Source organism: Sorghum bicolor, chromosome 10, assembly GCF_000003195.3.
Source record: "Sorghum bicolor cultivar BTx623 chromosome 10, Sorghum_bicolor_NCBIv3, whole genome shotgun sequence".
Taxonomy (NCBI): Eukaryota; Viridiplantae; Streptophyta; class Magnoliopsida; order Poales; family Poaceae; genus Sorghum; species Sorghum bicolor.
Genome location: NC_012879.2, coordinates 23,052,839 through 23,074,369, shown reverse-complemented (window position 1 = coordinate 23,074,369; position 21,531 = coordinate 23,052,839). Strand labels below are relative to the sequence as shown.

Sequence of the window (21,531 nt, the reverse complement as noted above, 5' to 3'; positions counted from 1 at the left end):
CCGCTGAACTTATTACGATCTTGATTGTATGTATGAAATGTGGTTTGAAATCCTTCTAAATTTCATGGACTACCGGGATTATATGGGCTTAAGCTTGATAGTTTGACTGTGCAAATGGTCGCTATTATGCTTAATCTCTTATAATTTGGGCGGTTGTGTTACATCGCCTATCATTCTGGGACAACCATTCTTGAACACTGCCGGAGCTATTATCTATTCCATCAATGCCAAGATCACTTTCAACATCAAGGGCAATAGGGAAGCCTTTTCTTTCAAGAACAAGACATTGTCAATCCCTGCCCAGAAGGAGACAGTTGGCGGTAGAAACAAGACCAACATCCAGATCAAGACCAAGAACAAGAACAAGGGCAAACAGAAGGCCTAGAAGACTGAGACAACACAGATGGTCACTGCAGTCTGCATGGAGTATGACCACCTGCTCAAGTCTCCACATCTGATCAAGAAGGATGATCCAGGTGTCCTGACCATTCTATGCTCCATCAATAGATGCTACTTCTACAACACTGTCTGTGACACCGGATCAGGCATCAACATCATGGCTAATGTAACATATGAATTCCTATATGGTATTATGCCTTTGGACCCTACCTATGCATACCTGTAGTTGGCAGACCAGTCCTTTCACTTCGTGGATGGGATAGCCAAAAAACGTCCTTGTCCAGATTAAAGACCACTATATCCCCACTGACTTCTTGGTCATCGACATGGGAGAGGAATATGATCCACCCATCATCCTAAGAAGACCATTCCTCAACACTACCAAGGCCATCATATACATTGGAACAGGGGAGGTTCATTTCCAATTCCCCTCAGAAAAGGTACACCTTCATTTCAATAGCAATTATATAATTGAGGAGGATCCCAAGAAGAACAGGTCAAGAAGGAGGCAACACACCCATCACCAGAAGAAGAAGAATGTTGTAGACGGATGGGCTGACTATGAAGGAGAGGTTTCAAGATACAAAGATCGATACCCTGACAAAGAAAACATCGTCAAGGAAGAAGAACCAGCAGAAGAAGAAATAGTGATTCCAGACACTCTCCTCCAAGTCGCCATCACCTAAAAGGCAAGAATGGAAGCCCAAGGTAAATTCAGAATTAAATCCTGCACAGGGCATAGCACCTGTGGTGCCGTCTGATGTGCCCCTTGATTAGTGAGCAATCAAGAAGGTCCTGTTCGGAGGACTTGAAATCACCGAACGCCGTGCCAAGAGGTAACTTGGTATTTATCTGCATTCCCCTTTAGCATATTTACTTCTCCTAATTGCATTAGTAATTGCATCTTTATTTTTATTGTTGCATTAGAAAAGAAAATAAATATGGTTTGCATTCCATCTAGAAAATTGCTAAGCCCCATGTATTTAATATGTGGTGTGACAGCTCACATACTTATCTACTTTGGAGGCACAAAAATAATTTTTAGCATATTTATTTCCCTATCTGCATATCATAAATATGAAAAGCATAAAAATACATTGATCCTGTTAAAAGATAAATGGGTATAATAAAGTTCTAGACTCCCAAGGCTTAAAGGTTTATTACTAACGCTTAATGAGTTCCACAAGCTTTGTTGTCTATTTGAGCTTCACAGGCCTTAAAGGATCAAGAAGAATCAACAGGCAGAAGAACGCCCTGCCCGGTCAGAGTACTATCCACATCAGGCATGTGCTGTTTCTAACAGCAAGTACCCACGACACTCTAGGAGAACCATTACGCCTTCACTGCCTATCAGCAACCTCAGCAGACTATGTCAACATCCAGCTTGGGAGAGAGCAACCCCCATATAGCGAGCTAAGTATCTCTTACTTACTCATTTATCTATTTCTAACTAGTGCATTATGGCAAGATAAAAAGATGAATAACCTTAGAAACCCAATAAATATTTTATCTTTCATAATTAATTTTGCTAGCTATGGAGAGATCTTAAGGAATCTATTAAAATGAACCTCTAGAATAAACTCTTATATGGAGATGATGAATAGTTGCTCTACCGTAATTCCTTGCAAGTATCTAGTTTTCAACCTTGTACTTTCCTGAGTTTTAGACACAACTGTTTAGACTCAAGATTTTCCTCTGAGCTTAAAACTTGTGGGTAGCAAAATCTTGATCTAAAGTCTAGGAAGTTGAGGGATATGATATGGGAAGGTCTTGAGCTGCTATCAATCTTGCTCCTAGAGATGCTAAAGTTCTGAAGGATTTTATTTTGAAAATTTTAATTGCTATGAGTTCCTTTATGACGAGAGTTTAATTTCCTACCACAGCCAAATACTCATGCTTGCTAGATTAGGAAAACCTCCACTTATATTTCAACCTATAAGCATTGAGTGTAGTTAAGCTGTTTAGACCCTAAGGAACTAGTCATGCAGTTAAAGTCAATATTATGTGTCCTCCATCCATTGATCTTAGCTACTTCTATCTTCAGAAGTACACAACCACTTACATCCACCACATTCACTATGTGCTACTTCTATTCCTAGAAGTACCCCCCACATATACGTACTACACTCTATGTTGTTTCTATCCTGGGGACACGCACCAATGCTACTCCTACACTAGGAGTACGCATTCCTTCATCCAACCACATACATTTCACTTCCACTCAGAAAATGTTCTACTCCTACACTAGGAGGGAATACCCAAAAATATCCATTGCCATTATGTCTTATTCTACTTATCCAATAAAGCTCCAATTATTTCAGTTGATACTCCCTGTTGACATCAGTGCATTAGAAAGGATGGCTGATCTCTAAAAAAATGAGAAAAGAAAGAAAGAGGACAAAAGTCCCAATGCACAAAAAAGAAAGATAGCCAAGTCCTTATTCTCAGATTAGGGAGGTATGTTTCCCCAAGGAGCAAATGTAGAATTAGATATTCACCATCAGTTATCACCCCTTTCATTCTTATCACATCACTTCATTCACTCATATGCACATATGACTTGATTGTATAATTAGTTTCTCTGGATCCACGGTTTGACTATGCAATACATGTAAGTATGTTTGAATTATCTTTCCCACCTATGAGCTCCACATAAGCTAGTTAGAAATAAGGTTAGAGAGAAGGCGACTATACCTTAGTCCTACAAATGCCACATATTCTGAGAGGAGAGAGAAGGCATACTCACTTGCCTTGGAGACGATCCAAAAATACCACATATGAGAGACTAGAAAGTGTCATACAAGGAAACTCTGAGTTTTATTTGAAAATCTTACAAAAACTCTGGAATAATAGTTGATCAAAGAGTAAGTAGCACAGTGCTCAACTTAATTGTTCTGTCTTTCAATTGCCCAAGACCTAAGTGATAGCTATAAGCTCCGTGGTTAAAGGTAATAGGGGTGAGTCTTGAGTTAGAATAGTTCACTCTAATCTGGAGGAGAGTCCTTGTTTGAACGCTTATGTACTTGTGAGGTGTGAAAGTATTGTAGCAACTCATGATCCATCACACTGAGTCTATCTTTGCTTAGGGACGAGCAAAAGGTAAGCTTGGGGGAGTTTGTTGACGGTAGATAAGTACTCTTTTTAACCGTCAACATATCATGAGAAAGGATTAAAATGAGAATACTATCTAGCTATAGGGGTTATCACTAACAGAATTCCACAAGTTTTGGTGATTGTCTATTTCTGTAGGGGGTTATCAGAATAAGAACAAAAGGAGGTCCACATGTCAGATTTACATAGAGAGATCATGTGAAACGTCAACTCAGAAATACTCCAAAAGGTTCGGGAAGACACCACCTGAAAGGTGGGGGCCACCTGTCATCGGGCAGGGGCGGGCGCCCCACCCTGTCAGTGGCGGCCACTCGGGGGCAGAAGCCAATCACAGTGAACCTCACGGATTTTGCCTCCACCGACTTTGAGGATTAATCTTAAGCACACATTTAAGTCGGTTTGATCCAAGGGCTATTGTGCTTCCTAGGGGGCTATAAATAAAGACCCTGCCCCCCTGGAGAGAAGAGAAGAGAAGAGTTCATTATTCTCTGAATTAGACAGAGAGGGGTCCCTCGAATGGATGTGTCTCTATAGCATTCTTGGCAACATCTCAATTAGATCTCTATAGTTCTTTAGCATCGCTACATAGGAATAGATCTAGAAGGAGTCAAGTTAACCTTAGAGTCTGGATCTATCTTCAGTTCTTGGTAAACTCTTATTCTCTTTGTTCTTATTTTTATTGTTCTTAGTCTACTTTGATTATATGCTTAGTGAAGTTAGATTAGAATTATATTTATGCATAGGATCGTATAGCGCTTACTCATTAGATCGATGGGTAAGTGGTATATATTGTGTAGGCGTGGTGCCTAGACCGTATTTATCTGTGATTACCCCTTATACTCCGGAGCTTGAGGTAGATCACGGGAGTCCTTTGTATTCCTTCTCCCGATTATAAGGATTGTAGAGAACCATTATGTTGACACCATTTTTTGACACGTAATCAGGATCGGTAGAATGTAGATCGGCAAGCTAGGGTAACAGTAATTGGTCTGCAGGGGAGTTGCCGATGAGGGTGGTTGCCGATGAAGGGACAGTTGAATGTGACTAAGTCCATGACTGGTGATGCGTTCATGCCGATGGTCAGCGTTAGCCTTTGCCGATGGCTACGATGAGGAGTCTGCCAATGATTTAGAAGGAGAACTTGAGGGTTGCCGATTAGTCAATGGTGGTGTCCCAGTTTGTCATGGGAGGATAGTTTTGTGTTTTCCTTAGTTATTTAAATCGTCTTGTATACAGATTCTGTTTAATTTGGAATTCGAGTCCTAGTCGTGTCTAATTGTAGCTCTTTGAGCAGGGTATAAATGTAGACCCTAGGGCCTTGTAATAATCAATCAATCAAACACAAGTTTTTACTTATATTCTAGCATCTACTTTTTCGACGACTTCGTCATATTTTCCTTTTCATTACGAGTTCTTAAGAGTTCGTCGACTTAAGCTCGGCGTATTCTCGAGTTCCGCGTGAATACCTCTTGGCCGTGGCATCCGGGTGCATCGCTGTTGTCGGGACCAAAGTATTCGAGTTATCACCTTTGCCGATAGTAAGGTCAAATCGGCTGGCACGCCTTAACGTTTGAATCGGGTATTAGCCCTTTGTGTTTGCAGATCCAGCTTTTGCATCAACACATCTTTTGGCACGCTCGGTGGGACCAGATTCAAGATCAAGATCAACATGTCGACTACCGAGTTCGACTTGGAGAACGTCATCCCCGTGACAAGCTAGCCTCAAAGATGAGCAGAAGCAAGCTATTGCGAAGGCTATGGAGGATTACAAGCAACAATGTCTCAAGTCCTTTAGCATAAACAGGAGTGGCGAGGTGATCCAGAAGGAAGCACTTCCGATGCCTCGGCAGGTTACTTTTGAAGCCAATCCTGGTAAACTTCAAGACATGGTTGATGGTGCTGTTAACCGTGCCTTGATCAATCAAGCTGGTGTGCTGTCCAATACGGTTTTCAATGCCGTGGTTAGAACTTTCAAGGAAGGAAAATTGCCACCAAATTATGTGGGCCCTTCTCATCATCAGCCAGGATCACCGATGGTCACAGCCCCGTCGACTGCAGCGGCCGCCGCGGGCACAGAAACTACTGTTCCTCCAAGCACGTTAGGAGTCACTAACGCGCAATCTACGCCGATGACGACCAATCCATCGACTTTAGATGGGCAGATCAAGCTTGCTACAGATCTATTGGCATCGGCAATGTCGGGATCGGTCCCTCCTCCTAACTGGTGGGGTTATGGTATGCCTCTAGAGTTGACATTGAAGACGCCTAGCGTATCTCAGACGGCTGATGTGAGAGGCAAGGCTCCTATGGCTTCGGCACTTCCGAATATGCCGATGAATCAGAGTCCCCAGTATACTACAAGTACTACTGCAAGGCCTTACACTAGGAATTCTCAAGCTCCAACGTTCCAGATGCCTAATCCATCGACAGATTCAGTGCCGACGCAACAGAGGTTTATGACTTAGTCAGGGTATGTCAATTCAATGATGATGCCTAATTACCAGACGTCGGTAGGATCTATGCCGACGAATGCTAATAGTGGATGGCCTGAGCAGCAAGTCTTTCCACAAATGCCCCAACAGCATCATCAAGCTGCAGGGTTTCAACAAGGCCAGATCTACCCTAGATTCTAGAATCAGGGGTTGGTCAACCAGCCGATGAATCTCGGTGGTCAGCAGTTTGGTGGTCAACAGATCGGTGGTCAGCATATTGGTGGCCAGATGATTAACCCAATGTTCCATGCAGATCGCGCACCACATAGACACGTGGAAGCATATCAGTAGATCCCAGATCCGCAACCGCCTCATCGGCAAGATGCCGATGCTTATTGGGCCGATAAGATTGCTGAAGTAATGAGAGACCAATTTGGGATAAAACCCAAAGTCAACACTTACTCTTGTCGGACACCGTATCCTCCTGCATATGATTCAATCCCGCTTCCAAATTGGTACAAAGTGCTGGATTTTACTAAGTTTTTTGGGCAGGATGATACATCGACCATGGAGCACGTCAACAGGTTCATCATTCAGTGTGGAGAAGCTGCTAACAGGGACAAGTTGATGGTTCGCTTGTTCTCGTCATCATTATCTGGATCGGCTTTCACTTGGTTTATATCATTACCTCCTAACTCAGTAATTACTTGGGCCGATCTAGAGAAGCAATTCCACAAATACTTCTTTTCTGGAGTCCATGAGAAGAAGATCACCGATTTGGTCAAATTGAAGCAACGCAATGATGAATCAGTTGAATGTTTTGTGCAGAGAATACGGGAGGTCAAGAACAAATGCTATAGTCTGGTTTTGGATGATCGGCAGCTAGCCGATTTGGCTTTCCAGGGTTTGTTGCCACATATCAGGGACAAGTATGCATCTCAAGAGTTCGAAAGCTTAAGTCATTTGGTGTAGAGAATTTCTAATCAAGATATCAGGCCTTTTGAGCCCAAAAGAGCATGGAATAAAAAGGTATCATTTGTGGATGAAGCAGCAAGCTCAGACTCTGATGAGGAGCCAGTCATCGGCTTGGCAGAATGGGTAAAGAATAAGAAGCCGATGTCTTGCCCTTTTGGGCATAAAGAGCCAGAGAAATTCGCATTTGATATTACTAAGGCCGATAGGATATTTGATTTTCTACTTCAGGAAGGCCAGATCAAGTTGTCACCTATTCATGTGATTCCATCAGCTGAGGAGTTGAAGAAGATGAAATACTGGAAATGGCACAATGCAACTTCTCACAGCACCAATGAGTGCAAAGTTTTTAGACAACAGTTGCAATCGGCTATAGAATCTGGGAGGATCAAATTTGACAGCTCCAAAACTCAGAAGCCGATGAAGATTGATCAACATCCTTTCCCAACAAATATGTTGGATACTAAGGGAAAGGCCAAGGTCTTGACATCGAAAGCAGCTGAAAGAAGTGCATTGGTGGATCCTCAGCATCAGGTCACTACCGCCGATGCAAAAGGAAAAGGCTTGATCTAGGAGGGAACTAACTCGGGAAGGCCTCCCCGATCTGGTATTGTGATAACTCATAGAAGGCCTCAGGAAACTTGGTAGCAACGTGAGGATCGGTATCGGCGCCAGCAAGAAAGCTATCATCGGGAAGAAGAAAGACGCCATCATGAGTGGAATCGGCATAAGGATCACTGGAACTGCCCGTTCTTTATCCATTGCTAGGAGCAGAACATCAAGTTGCCCACTGTTAGAGATTGTCCTGAGTGCAATGGTTATGATCGGTATGACAGATCCGATCGGCGCTATCACAATGATGATCGGCGATTTAATGGGCCGATTAGGGGGAGAGCGTCCGTTCATGATCGGCTAGGGGGCAGGCTCAGTGTGCACGATAGGCTTGGTGATCGTGTTGAATATTTTCCTAGGAACCAGGAAGGGCTTGAAGAGATGGCTAATGCATGGGTTCCCAATGAGTTCATATTTTGCAGAGATGCTAATACTCATCGGATGGAGTCAAGGGAATATCGTCGTCCATCGGCAAGGCAGTCACCACTTCCCCCATGGTGTCCAGAGGGGTTGACTAAAACACAGAAAAGGAGGCTGCAGCGCAAAAGACGAGAAGAGCTAAGCAAGGGCGAGAACTCTGGCCAATCTGGGGATCAGCAACAATCACATCCTAAAGGGAAAGGGCCATCGGCAGATGTCAACATGGTATTTATGTTGCCGATGGAATTCCTTGCGCCATCCAGCGATGATGAGGAGTTAGAGTTTTCCGACTAGATAGCTCAGTTGGCTCTGGATCTGATGACGGCTATCTTTGAAAAGCCTGCCGATAATGAAAGGCAGCATCTTAAAGCTTTGTTTGTCAAAGGAAGGGTTGATGGTCAGCCAATGACCAAAATATTAATTGATGGTGGAGCCGCTATCAATATCATGCCATATGCGGTATATCGGAAGCTTGGAAAAGGAGATCAAGATTTGACCAAGACCGATATGATGTTAAAGGACTTCGAGCGAAACGTGTCTCCGGTTAAGGGGGCAATATGTGTCGAGTTGACCATCGGCAGCAAAACCTTGCCGACAACTTTCTTCGTGATCAGCGGAAAAGGTGCTTATAACTTGCTGTTAGGGAGAGATTGGATTCATGCCAATTGTTGCATCCCGTCTACAATGCACCAATGCTTGGTTCAGTGGGTAGGTGACAAGATTGAGATTGTTCCGGGAGATTCTTCTTACGTCATCGCATCGGCAGAGGCAGATACCTATGAGAGGACTAGGTGTATCTGAGGAGAGATTTGGGAGAAGGATTTTCTCAAAGTTGCCGATTATGAAATTCCACCGATCCAAGCAGTCGGTTCTGATGAAGGTTTTTAATGGATAGGTTCGCCGATGATGGAAAATTGGGCCAGGGATTCACATCGGCCGATGATTTGGTAGAAGTAGATTTAGGTAGTGGTGATAAGCCTAGACCTACTTTTATTAGTGCTAAGTTAAGTTCTGAGTGTAAGCAACAGTTAACTGATTTGTTAAAGGATTATAAAGATTGCTTTGCTTGGGATTATACTGAGATGCCTGGTTTGGACCGATCAATTGTTGAACGTCGGTTGCCTATCAAGTCTGGATTTCGGCCACATCAACAGCCAGCTCACCGATGTAATCCTAATATTCTTCCTGATATTAAGGCCAAAATAACCAAACTTATTGAAGCTAAATTTATTCGGCAATGTCGGTATGCCGAGTGGATTTCCAATGTTGTTCCGGTTTATAAGAAAAATGGGAAGCTTCGGGTTTGCATTGATTTCAGAAATCTTAATAAAGCTACACCGATGGATGGATACCCAATGCCAATTGCCGATCTACAAGTTGATGCTGCGGCTGGGCATCGGATCATCAGCTTTATGGATGCCAATGCAGGATACAATCAGATATTCATGGCTGAAGAGGATATTCCAAAAATTGCATTTAGATGTCCTGGTCATGTTGGGTTGTTTGAATGGATAGTCATGACCTTTCGCTTGAAAAACGCTGGTGCTACTTATCAGAGGGCTATGAATTTTATATTTCATGAGTTCATCGGCAAGCTGGTGGAAATTTATATTGATGATGTGGTGGTTAAGTCTGGAGACTTCACAAAGCATCTTGCCGATTTGCGAAAGGTGTTGGAATGCACAAGGAAGCATGGTTTAAAGATGAATCCCAATAAGTGTGCATTTGGTGTATCGGCAGGACAATTTCTTGGCTTTATGGTGCATCAAAGGGGGATTGAAATTAGTCGGAGATCCATTGATGCTATCAACAAAATAGTCGCCCCTACTAACAAGACTGAGCTCCAATCCTTGATCGGCAAGGTAAATTTTATTAGGAGGTTTATATCTAATTTATCTGGCAAATTTCGTGCTTTCAGTCCTTTACTTAAGTTGAGAGCCGATCAATAGTTCGTCTGGGGAAAGAGCAACAATTGGCCTTGGATGAAATCAAGAATTATTTGGTAAATCCTCCAGTTCTGATTCCACCTCAGCAAGGGAAGCCCTTCAGATTGTATTTGTCTACCGATGGGATGGTCATCGGTGCGGCTTTAATTCAAGAATTTGAAGGGAATGAACGTGTGATTTACTATTTAAGCAGGAGATTGGTTGATGCTGAGACCAGGTATTCGGTCATTGAAAAGATATGTTTGTGTCTTTATTTCTCATGTATTAAGTTGAGACACTATTTGTTATCGGCCGAATGCACTGTCATATGCAAAGATGACGTGGTCCGATATATGCTGTCTATGCCGATTATGAGTGGTAGGATCGGTAAGTGGATTTTGGCGTTGTCGGAATTCAATTTGCATTACGAATCGGCTAAAGCGGTTAAGAGACAGATTATGGCCGATTTTGTAACTCAACATTGCGGTACAGTGGAGACTTTGGAAATTGTGCCTTGGACGCTCTTCTTTGATGGATCCACGTGTGACCGGGGGGTAGGGATCGGCATAGTGTTGATTTCCCCTCGGGGAAGGAAGTATGAGTTCTCCTTGCCGATTGTTGCCACGTCAACAAATAATCAGGCTGAGTATCAAGCTTTGATAAAGGGGTTGGAATTACTAAGGGAAGTTCATGCTGATGCTGTTGAAATCTTCGCGGATTCTATGCTGGTTATAAATCAATTGGCTGGAAGCTATGAATGCCGAAGCGAGGTCCTGATAACTTATCACGAAAGGTGTATGCAACTGTTAAAGGAATTCAAGGACTTCCGATTAGAGCATGTTCCTCGATTGCATAATGAAGAGGCCAATCTGTTGGCTCAGCATGCCTCGGGATATCAGCCCATGATTAATGCAATATCGGCAATCGGTGCTGATGATTGGAGAAAAGAAATCATTGATTATTTAAAGGATCCATCCAAGAAAGTTGAGAGACGTGTTCGGTTTCAAGCCACCAAGTATGTGCTCCTCGAAGATGAATTATATTATCGAACTATTGATGGGATTCTTCTCAGGTGTTTAGGTGATGATGAGGCTAGAAGTTTGATGGGAGAAATCCATGAGGGAGTGTGTGGAGCACATCAGTCGGCATTTAAGATGAAGTGGATGATCAGAAGAAACGGGTATTATTGGCCGACTATACTTGAAGATTGCTTTAAGTATTTCAAAGGGTGTCAAGGATGTCAGAAGTTTGGCAATGTTCAAAGGGCACCCGCATCAGCCATGAATCCTATCATCAAGCCTTGGCCGTTCTGAGGAAGGGCTATTGATTTAATCGGCCAGATTTATCCACCATCCAGCAAAGGACATAAGTTTATCTTGGTTGCCACCGATTATTTCACCAAATGGGTTGAAGCTATTCCTTTAAAGAAAGTTACATCGGCCAATATGATTGATTTTGTGAAAGAGCATATTATTTACCGATTTGGAATTCCTCAAACAATTACTACCGATTAGGGTACTATGTTCACATCGGGGGAGTTTGATGAATTTGCAATCGGTATGGGAATTAAAGTATTAAACTCTTCTCCTTATTATGCTCAAGCTAATGGGCAGGCCGAGGCGTCTAACAAAGGAATTATCAACCTTATTAAGCGGAAGATTGAAGAAAATCCTAGGAGGTGGCACACGTTGTTAAATGAAGCTTTATGGTCATACCGGATGGCTTGTCATGGATCGACCAAGGTTTCACCTTATCAGTTGGTATATGGGCATGATGCAGTGTTACCTTGGGAAATTAAGACAGGGTCTAGGTGACTATCTTTTCAAGATCAATTGGCTGCCGATGATTATGCTACTTTGATGACAGACGAGTTGGATGATCTAGCAGGGCATCGGCTAAGGGCTTTGATGAGTATAGAAGAGAATAAGAAGAGAGTTGCCAGATGGTATGATAAGAAGGTAAAAGCTAAGGAGTTTGCCGATGGAGACTTAGTATGGAAGCTAATCTTACCGATCGGGACTAAAAGTTCAAAATTTGGGAAGTGGTCTCCCAATTGGGAGGGTCCCTATCGGATAAGTCGGTCGGCTCCTGGTAACGCCTATATTTTAGAAACTCTTGAAGGAGTTGAATTTCCCAGAGCATTAAATGGTAAATATCTAAAGAAGTATTACCCAAGCATATGGGTCGATGCATAAAAGTTTAAGTGCCGATAACATTCCTATCAGCTGGATCAAAATGTATCTGGGGACGGACTTAATGCTCTAAAAGGATGCCGATGACAGTCCTATCGGCTGGACCAAAATGACTAGAAAAAAGAAATAAAGCGCGTCGTTGATGAAGAGTTCACATGTCTAACAGAGTCTGGATGGTTGATATGGCGCGTAGGCAGATTTGGTTGGCTTCTTCTATCTCTTTGATGTCTTCATCAGCAGAACCTTCCACCGGCTTCAGCTTCTTCTTCATCTGCAGTGCATTCCGAGCTTGGATATTCCATTCTTGCTCAAGGGTCTTGATCATCTCAGGCAGCTGGCTTTCTTCCTGTTGAGCTTGAGATAGAGCTTCTTCTACTTGTTTGAGTTCTGCTAGCAAGGCATCTCTCTTGGCCGATAGATCAGAGACCTTTTGCTTCAGCACATCTCCTGAGGATTTCAGAATGCCGATGCTCTTATGCTTCTCATCGGCAAGGAGTTTTACTTTCATCATTTCCTCTAAAAGCTGAGCATGAGTAGCTCTGTCGGCAAGACGCTGAGCAGCCCTTTGATATTGCAGCTGACGACTCTCTAGGTGTGCAGCCTGAAAAAGGATCTCCTCGGCATCGGCCGGAATTTGTCCTCTAAGAGTCTTGAACAGAGCCTTGGCTGAGTCAGAGTCATCGACCAATTATGCTGTATCTTGATGGAGAAGAGCTGATAGATCTGCCAGCTTTGCTCTAATCTCTGCCGATGAGATTCCAACTGCTCGGGAAGAACTTGCTTCCTCGCCTTCATCCTCAGAGATCTCAATGGTGAAGGAGAACAGGCTATCGGGAGAATCCTCTTCCTGGAAGAGAAAAGATAAAACGGGTTATTTTATGATCAAGCACGAGTAGTGATAAGAATTGAGTTCAGGTAGCTCATTTGCTTCAGAGCTATTTCTCGCCTCTGACTAGTGGAGGCCGATAGAACTACGGGCTGATCGGCTGAAATTGCCGATGAGACTATGTCAGCTGAAAGGGTCACAGAAGTAATTATAAGTTGGAAAAGTAGGTTCATCGGTAATGGTTTCATGGAGAGTATGTTACCTTGAGGAGGTGCAGTGCCTGTCTGGATCGAGGAAACTACCGATGCTATGATTAAGCTTGCTGAATCGGTAGTTTGCTCGCGCACATCAGCCGATGTTTCTTTCGGCTGGGGTACTTCTGGCTGGGGCTCTTCTGGTTGAAGTTCTTCCACTTGGGGTGCTTCTTGTGGCTGAGAAGGAGGTGGTACCTGCTGTGTCTGGGTTTCTGGAGGAGAGGGAGAAGATTCCACCGGGATCGGTGACTTTGGGGGAGGAGAAGGTGTTGCTGTCCTCTGGCGCTTTGCTTGTGATCTGGTTCTCTTGGAGCCTTTCCTCTTCGCTTGATTGGACTGGGGGCATCGGCAGTCGTACTTCTGGTCTTTGCCGATGTGCTGGTGTGCTGGTACAACAATGAAAATTTGTGAATACAAGTGTAACAGATGTAAGAATGGAATCGGTATATGTAAAAGAATTTCAAAATTTACCTTAAAGGCCTGTGCTAGAGTAGAGGCAGCTACCGATGGAGATGCCTTCGTCCGTTTGGTGGTGACCTTCTTGAGATGGACGCCCCGATGCATTATAGCGGCCAGTGATGGAGAGTTGTTGCCGATCAGAGAAATCGGACCCGATGGAAGGAGCTCAATCGGCTTACCGCTCCTGCTGACCGATGGCGGTGTGTTGTCAACCTGTAATATAACACAGAAAGTGAGTTACCGATGGAAGTAAAAGTGAAAGGGTTGAAACATCGGTTTAAGAAATACTTACAGTATTATCGGGGACTTTGTACTGGGGGTCGATCATGCCACGGTACGTGAGAGCCGATTTGTAGAACAAATGTTCTTTCCATTCTTCCCACCATTGTTTGTATGCCTGAGTAATGAAGAGGGCCGGGATCCAGTCTGATAGATCGACATCTGTGTCGGCATTTGGTGGCAGTTGAGCTATCCTGGTCCACTCAAGAAGGCTAGTGATGGTTTCCCTAGGTTTTATTACATCGGCAGAACAGAGTGCAATCGGCAGCTGACCGAAAGCTAGTTGACGCGCTAGTGCCGATGGGTTGTAGAATTCATAGGTCTGATTGAAGGTTTTCCCACTGCCAAAGAAGTTCACTGGTATAGCTCTGGGAGTGATCAGTGCCATCATCACCTCATGATCCTTATTGAGAGCATCATCGAAGGGGTGAAAGGTCAGAGGAAATCTTGTGTCTGGATCTTCATAGGGCATCCATGCTCGCTGTTCTTTGGTCAGACCCTCATAAAGAGTCTGAAAGAATCGACTGACTTGATCTCTATTGCCTCCAGTACCAGGCAAGACTATGACGGCTTCGCCATAGTTCAAGGGAGGACGGGTCGCCGATTCTTCTTCATCCAACTCATGATCCTCTGCTATATCCCTAGGGAAACGCTGTGCAAAAAGGTCGAATCCCAGTCGCTTGTGCATGTGGAGGCTGAGCCACATGTTGATGAACCACCAAGGGCCCCCTAAGTTGCTGATGGACTCGCCGAGCAGAAGTTTTCTGGCTACTTGATGGAGAAGATGATAGGCAGAGCCAAGCCGGTATCGGCCGAGGGGAAATCGGCCACCATTAGCTAATCTCTCTGCTGCCGATAGGTAGACAGAGGTTGGTCCTGCCGATCGACCGCAGAATATAAATTTGTCCAACCACATGTTCAGAAAGGTGGTTTGTTCCTTTATGTTGATAGGCCCCGTTCTACGGTACTTCTGAATGTACCCAGACCAGCCGCCGATAGAGCGGGTTTCCACTTTGGCACTAGGCGTGGTGTCAAATATGTGACTACTATCGGCAATGGATACATCTAAGCCGGTGAGCATAAGCACATCGGCAAGAGTGGGAGAAGCAGGGCCATGACCGAAGATAAAGGCGTTAAGTGTGTCCGACCAGAAATATGATGCAGCAATCAGCAGCGATTCATTCCTATGCATATCGGCAAGGGACAATCTGATGCATTGGTCCAGTTTTCGCTCACCCCACTGAACCTCATTAGAATGGCTGACTCTCAAGAACCAATCCTTCTATCCCTTGGTAGGACTGGGCCAGGAATGGAAGGCGTCTTTCCACAGATCTAGAGAAAAGTTCTTGGCTCTAAAGGGGATTATGTTGGTTTCTACGTTGATTAGATCGGTAGGATCTGGGTTCCCTAGCGGACCGAGACATTGGAGGTGTGGTTGATCAGTAGGAATGACAATTTTATTGGACAAATCCTAGAGGTTTTGAAGAATAAAAAGAAGAACAAAAGAAAAAGAAGAAAAATGTTCAGTAAAATAAATTGCGGATGAACAAGGGTATGGTAAAAGTACAAGAGGTAGGGTGATGAACTGACCTCGGTAACAGCAAAGTTGATGGCCATCTACTCGCGAGGAAGATGATTGAGGACTTTGAGGTTGGAGGAAGTTCTTGCTAGATTTCTTAGAGTCCTCGAACGGTGCCACCACCAAGGAAATGGATGCTGGGGCTGTAGAATGATGCGATGGAGAAGGAGTACCCGAGAAGGAACTATTTATAGGACAAAACAGGCAAGGGCAAATCTGAATTGTCTCTTCGCCGTATCCGTGAAGTTCGAGGGTACTCAGGTGGATATGGTAACTGTTCGCACGGTAATCAAGGGATTGCGTGGGTGATTTGACAGGAAGCGATCATAATCTGGAGATATTTCACTGTGCGGGATTTTCTGGTCGGTCCATCGGCAGCCCCTTCTAACGGTAATATTGCCGATGGGCGAATATGGTGGAGATGTCCAGTTCGCGAAGTTGAGGAATTCGAGGAATCTGCGAAAGGATCGGGCCAGAGTTGTTCGGCTTCAACGGTCGGTTACCGAATTGGGAGGATTAATTGCGAAAAGGCGTCGTCATTGCAGAGAATTTTGGAGTATTAATGATTTTATACTCCGAAATTGGGGGGCATGTGTTGACACCATTTTTGGACACGTATTCAGGATCGGTAGAATGTAGATCGGCAAGCTAGGGTAACAGTAATTGGTCTGCAGGGGAGTTGCCGATGAGGGTGGTTGCCGATGAAGGGACAGCTGAATGTGACTAAGTCCATGACTGGTGACGCGTTCATGCCGATAGTCAGCGTTAGCCTTTGCCGATGGCTACGATGAGGAGTCTGCCGATGATTCGGAAGGAGAACTTGAGGGTTGCCGATTAGTCAATAGTGGTGTCCCAGTTTGTCACGGGAGGATAGTTTTGTGTTTTCCTTAGTTATTTAAATCGTCTTGTATATGGATTCTGTTTAATTTGGAATTCGAGTCCTAGTCGTGTCTGATTGTAGCTCTTTGAGCAGGGTATAAATGTAGACCCTAGGGCCTTGTAATAATCAATCAATCAAACAAACACAAGTTTTTACTCATATTCTAGCATCTACTTTTTCGATGACTTCGTCATATTTTCCTTTTCATTACGAGTTCTTAAGAGTTTGTCGACTTAAGCTCGGCGTATTCTCGAGTTCCGTGAGAATACCTCATGGCCGTGGCATTCGGGCGCATCGCTGTTGTCGGGACCAAAGTATTCGAGTTATCACCTTTGCCGATAGTAAGGTCAAATCAGCTGGCACGCTATTGACGGTTCTTAAGTATCAATTTTAATTATCAAATAAACAAGGGAAAGGACCAATATGCAACCAACACCTAGAATTAGGGTTTGATCTGACAGAATTCCACGAGTTTTGTTGTTTATCTGTTTCTGCAGGGGGTTATCAGGAAATATGGAAGAAAGGCCCACATGTCGGGATTACATAGAGATATCAACGCACCACGTGATTTTCTACCATCTAGAAGACTCCAGAAGCCACGGGAAGAAGGCAGAGGCCGAAAGGGGCCAGGCCTAGGGCGCCCGCCCTGGTGACCTAGGCGCCCGCCCCCTGTTGGATTCCGTTCGGGACTCTCTTCGCACACGATGTTCCACCGACCTAATGGATCAAAGATAATGTAGTACCACCTCGCCTACCGACCCAAAAACGCATAGAGGAGGAGGACTATATAAGGAGACCCCCTGGCCCCTGGAGAAGACAAGAAATTATCATAGAGATTGAGGGGTGCCCTCGAAGGAAAACCTCTTCTCTAATTAATATTTCTTTTTAGGCTTAGCAACCAATGTAAAGTAGAAATAGATCTTCTAGTTTCTACTAGATTGAGAGAGATAGAGTGGAGGTGTAGATTGGAGGAAGCCCGGCCTGTCGGTGTCTACTCCAAGCTTGTACCTGCGGGATCAAGTTCTTCTAACCCGAAGCTTGCTCCTAGGATTCTTCAGTATTTCGACTTCTAAAGTCTAGTAAGTTCTTGTTTTATTGTTCTTATGGTTTATGAGTTTACTTTAATCTCTTCACGTAGAGTTTAGAGTAATCATTGCTGGTGTAAACGTGGTGTTTAGGCTGGGGTACTCATAGATATTCCCTGACTAGCTGGACCATGGTAGTAGTGAGGAACGTGACAATTCCGAGTTACCTTTGCAGACCATATCTCGTTAGCAGGAAGGATAGGGTTTATAGGTGCGGGTTCAACATCCTTTATGGTGTCTAGATTCCGTTAGCCTCCCCAATAGAACAGTAGATCATCCTTACCAAGGTTAGAAGGAGACTACAGTTGCAGTCTTCTCTATTTATCACTCACATCGAGCGACATTCTTTGTTGCCTAAAGGGTTAGTAGTAATAGACCGGTTAGTCAGATGCACTCTTTCTCCTAGTGGTAAAAAAATAAATACGATTCTCTGGATAATTTCCCGGGTGAAGTGCTCACCGATATCCGTGCGCTTGCGGATCAATTCATTATTGCGTTCCCAAATATCAACAAGCATTTCTGGCGCCGTTGCCGGGGAGAAAGACAGTTGCTGAGATAACCTTGAGTCTTACTACTAGCTTGTATCTATACTTTTATCTTTTCTTATTTTTTATATCCTTTATTTATTTTCTTTACTCTTACCTTATGGAAAACCAAAATTCTAAATCGATCCATGAGTCTGCAACCCCTTCAGTAACTGACCTTTTACCATGGGAATCATCACAGCCTATCCAAACATCCCAGTATAAGTTAAGTTCTAGGTTGATTGCCATGATTCAAAACCTATCTTTTTCGGGAAAGGAAGACGAAAACTCTTACCTTCATATTAGAGATTTTGAGCAAACATGTGATTGTCTTCGCATTGAAGGCATTTCTGATAAAACTTTACGTTGGAAGCTTTTTCCTTTTTCCTTAAGGGGGGAAGCTAGACAATGGTACAGTCAGAAGGTAAGTCAACAACAAGGTGAATGGGGAGTTTTACGAGCCAACTTTTGTCTAGATTTTTATTCCCTTGATCGTATAGCCAACCTTAGACTCGAAGTCCTATCTTTCGGAAAATCCTGGAAACGTTTTTCTGATCTTTTAGAATCTGGTCCAAACCTTAATCTTGAAGACCCTGTTCTTTTATTTCACTTTTTTCGAGGTCTTCATAAAAATCACAAACAAATGCTACACACAATGTCTAGAGGTTCTTTCTTTCGCATCCCTACTGATGAAGCTAGAGTGATCTTAGATAGAATCCTAGAAGCTGAGATGGATAATACCCTTCATGATGAAACCTACGACGCCGAAGTAGACACTTTGCCAAATTCTTCATCTACTTTAGCTATCCCAAGTTCTGAGCCACAAGAGGAAGAAATTCCACCACCGGACTTCATGCTGGATATAGAATCCGATCTTTTTGCCGATTTTCGAAACATTTCAAACTACCATTCTATTGATAAACCCCAAAGCAGCCAGTTTAGCATTTATTTGCCAAGTGAATATCAATTGAGAGAGCTTATCTCAGTAATGAGTAGCGAATGGTTGGAGGAATCAGAGCTTTCCTCTGATGTGATCCGTTTGGACACACCCTCTATAACTATACGCTGTGCTTATAATTCTGATCGATTTAATGCTCTTTATAATCCTATTGTGGGGATCAACATCATGTCTGAATCTTTTGCACTTAAACTATTTAAAAATCTTGTCTTAACCCCCACAACAAAGGTCATAAAGGAATCTTCGGGACGATTAGTCCCCAGTCTTGGAATTATCAATGTCCTACCTCTTACGGTAGAAGGCTCCATGGTTCATTTGAACTTCTATATCTTTGATACATGGGACTTCGACCTGTTGATAGGACAACCTTTTAGAAGACTCCTTTATGAAGGTCATACTGGAAAGCTACACATTTCTTTTGGAAAAAACTTTAAATTCCCAATAACAATTTCACACTCCTTAAACAATAAGGCCGAGTCATATCTTTTGCCTGATCCTATGGAGGAGGTAAAGGCTGCATCTCTAGAGCTTTTAGATGAACCAGACTTAGAAGACGAAACTCCTTTCTGCACAGAAGAAGCCGAACCTTCTGAACCTGAACCCTTAGATGAGTTTGTAGAAACACCTAGACCCCCCATAAAGCTTAAAACTTTACCACCCGGTCTTACATATGCTTTCCTAAACAATAATCCAGAGTTCCCTGTAATCATTAGCGATAAACTCACTCAGGATCAAACTCTGCGATTAATGACCATTCTTGAGAAACACCACTCAGTGTTCGGCTACTCACTCCAAGATCTTACAGGAATCAGTCCTATGATTTGTACCCATCGTATTCCAACAGATCCTTCTGTTCCACCCTCTCGAGAACCCCAACGTAGACTTAATAACACTATGAGAGAGGTAGTTAAAAAGAAAGTTATAAAGTTGCTGCATGCAGGGATTATATATCCTGTGCTGCACAGTGAGTGGGTAAGCCCAGTACAAGTTGTGCCTAAAAAGGGAGGCATGACTGTTATTATGAATGAAAAGAACGAGCTAATTCCGCAACGCACCGTCGATGGCGGATGTGCATAGACTATAAAAAACTAAACAAAGCCACAAGAAAGGATCACTTTCCTTTACCTTTCATAGATGAGATGCTAGAGCGGTTAGCGAACCATTCGTTCTTCTATTTCTTAGATGGATATTCAGGGTATCATCAGATCCCGATCCATCCCGATGATCAAAGCAAAACCACTTTTACATGCCCATATGGAACTTATGCTTATCGTAGAATGTCTTTTGGGTTATGTAATGCACCAGCTTCTTTTCAAAGATGCATGATGTCTATATTTTCTGATATGATTGAAGAGATTATGGAAGTTTTCATGGATGATTTCTCTGTTTATGGAAAAACTTTTGATTATTGTCTTGAAAACTTAAACAAGGTTTTGCAAAGATGTGAAGAAAAGCACTTAGTCCTTAATTAGGAAAAATGTCATTTTATGGTTAGGGAAGGAATAGTGCTGGGACACCTAGTGTCTGAAAGAGGGATTGAGGTAGACAAAGCTAAAATTGAAGTAATTGAACAACTACCTCCACCTGTGAATATAAAAGGAATTCGAAGCTTTCTTAGCCATGCTGGTTTTTATCGTAGATTTATAAAAGATTTTTCATTCATTGCTAGAACACTTACTCTTTTGCTAGCCAAGGATGCTCCTTTCGAATTTGATGATGCATGTCTAACATCTTTCAATTTATTAAAGAAAGCACTCATCTCTGCACCAATCATTCAACCCCCTGATTGGTCGTTGCCTTTTGAAATTATGTGTGATGCTAGTGATTATGCTGTGGGGGCAGTATTGGGACAAACTAAAAATAAGAAGCATCATGCAATTGCTTATGCCAGTAAAACTTTGACAGGAGCTCAACTTAACTATGCAACCACTGAAAAAGAGCTTCTGACTGTTGTCTTTGCCATTGATAAATTTAGATCTTACTTAGTTGGAGCTAAAATAATTGTTTACACTGATCATGCTGCACTAAAATATTTGCTCACTAAAAAAGATGCTAAACCTCGCCTAATTAGATGGATCTTATTACTCCAAGAATTTGACTTAGAAATAAAAGATAAAAAAGGAGTAGAAAATTATGTTGCTGATCACTTGTCTAGAATGTATTTTAAGAGTCCACAGGAAACCCCCATCAATGATTCACTCCGGGACGACATGCTCTACGGGATTAACAGATCTGACCCCTGGTATGCATATATTGTTAATTTTATGGTTTCAGGGTATGTACCACCAAGAGCAAACAAGAAGAAGCTTATTCAAGAAAGTCGTTCACATATATGGGATGAGCCATACTTGTTCCGAGTATGCTCTGATGGCTTACTCAGGAGATGTGTGACCACTGAGGAAGGATGGAAGATCATCGACAGATGTCATTCATCACCATATGGAGGTCACTATAGAGCATTCCGTACACATTCAAAGATCTGGCAGTGTGGATTCTACTGGCCTACAATGTATGAAGACACGAAGCAATATATCAGAAGATGTGGGCCATGTCAAAGGCACGGGAACATAAATACAAGGGATGCAATGCCACTCACCAACAACCTTCAGATTGATCTCTTTGAT

General features: G+C 43.1%; 1 pseudogene; it reads left to right on the top strand.

Moving 5' to 3' along the window:
• LOC110431118 overlaps positions 1–20,964 on the top strand; it is a 119,366-nt pseudogene extending 98,402 nt beyond the window's left edge.